Raw genomic sequence first — 1,566 nt, 5'->3', positions numbered from 1 at the left:
AGGCAGTTCTGAAGGCAAAAGGGGGTCCAACCCGTTACTAACATGGGGTACCTAATAAAGTGGCCGGTGAGTGTATGTTTCTTTTCCTAAAAAACTATGTACAGACCAATACAAAAACAATCCCTCTCAATCATCACTATATACAGGATATTATACATACATAAATACATACATCAGTACACACATATATGACAGATTTGACATATTTTTTGTTTTTAAAAGCACTTGATAATCACCTACAGTTTGGTTTCATAAGTATAAATAAATAATCTGAAAACAGCTCAACTAACAGACCCAATTTAACTATATGGATTTAAATTAACTGTGGAAAAAAAGTATGTGAAAACGTGAAATTCAGTGTTAGCTGTATGTTAGAGTAGTTATAGGAAGATACGATCATTATTCAAACAATAAAGTATAAAGACGTAGAAGGGTAAGATGTTTGATACACCCAAAGATATCAATTAATCCAACATTTGTCAAAATGTTTGATCTGAATTAATTTGAGTAGAAATGTTAATGCAAATATTAAAATCAGACTTGAAAAATATAAAACTAGACTGTAACTTAAGAGTCAGAACAGAATGTTAAACGGTGCAGAAGACAAAAGACATGTAAACATGACGGGGCATTTATTTTACCTTGTCTTTATCAGCCTGCACTCGGTCTTTAACCCTCATGTAGGTCCTGCACACACACACACACACACACACAATTACTGGTCATAATATACTTCAAGTATTGCATTTTAGAATATACAGTATTCAATTTATCTACTGTATGTTATTATGCATTTGTTCTACTATCCACCACACACACACACACACACACACACACACACACACACACACACATATATATATATATATATATATATATATATATATATATATATAAATAAAGAGAGAGAGAATATAATTGTATATTTATTCATATATGTGTCCTTTTTTATATGTCTTGTGATGCATTTTAAATAATGTGTATTTCTATATGTATTTCCCCTGTTTTTTCAAATATACAGTATTCTCCAAATAGCTGCTGCATTATTTTTAGATTTTGTCATATATAATATCATATAAAATATTAATATTGCCTTGTCTGATGTAAATACTTCATGTGTACATTTCCATTTACTCTGCTTATATTTTATACAGTTTCACATTTAAAATATATTCCTAATGGATATTTAATAGAATTTATAAAGAATATCAAAATTGTATATATATATATAAATATAATATATATAAATCAAATATACAAATACATTATTGAGTACATTTTGTCATTTCTGATGTAAGTGTTTTCATGTAATCTGTGAATCTGTGTCTATTTCACTTATATATTTGATAGATTTTTTAGATACATTTTGTAAATGTTTTGGATCTTTGAAACAAACAATTTCAACAAAATGTAACATTATAACCTTCATGACGGTAGGATTTATTGAAGGATGGTTGTATTAGACTGAACTAGTTTTTAAGGCACACCTGACTAAAACAAACAACTGAGTGTATTTCTCTATATATTTCCTACATGTGGAGTGTATTTGGATCTATATTTCCTACA

The 1,566-nt window shown here is 28.4% G+C and overlaps 1 protein-coding gene and 1 long non-coding RNA gene across 2 annotated transcripts in view; both read left to right on the top strand.

Moving 5' to 3' along the window:
- LOC117942712 overlaps window positions 1-1,566 on the top strand; it is a 24,171-nt gene that overhangs the window by 20,691 nt on the left and 1,914 nt on the right. The gene's annotated exons all lie outside the window — the stretch shown is intronic.
- st3gal8 (ST3 beta-galactoside alpha-2,3-sialyltransferase 8) overlaps window positions 1-1,566 on the top strand; it is a 20,568-nt gene that overhangs the window by 17,240 nt on the left and 1,762 nt on the right. The gene's annotated exons all lie outside the window — the stretch shown is intronic.

This window comes from Etheostoma cragini, chromosome 4, assembly GCF_013103735.1.
Source record: "Etheostoma cragini isolate CJK2018 chromosome 4, CSU_Ecrag_1.0, whole genome shotgun sequence".
Taxonomy (NCBI): domain Eukaryota; kingdom Metazoa; phylum Chordata; class Actinopteri; order Perciformes; family Percidae; genus Etheostoma; species Etheostoma cragini.
The sequence above is the reverse complement of the archived record's forward strand: the minus strand, read 5'-3'. Positions and strand labels throughout refer to the sequence as shown.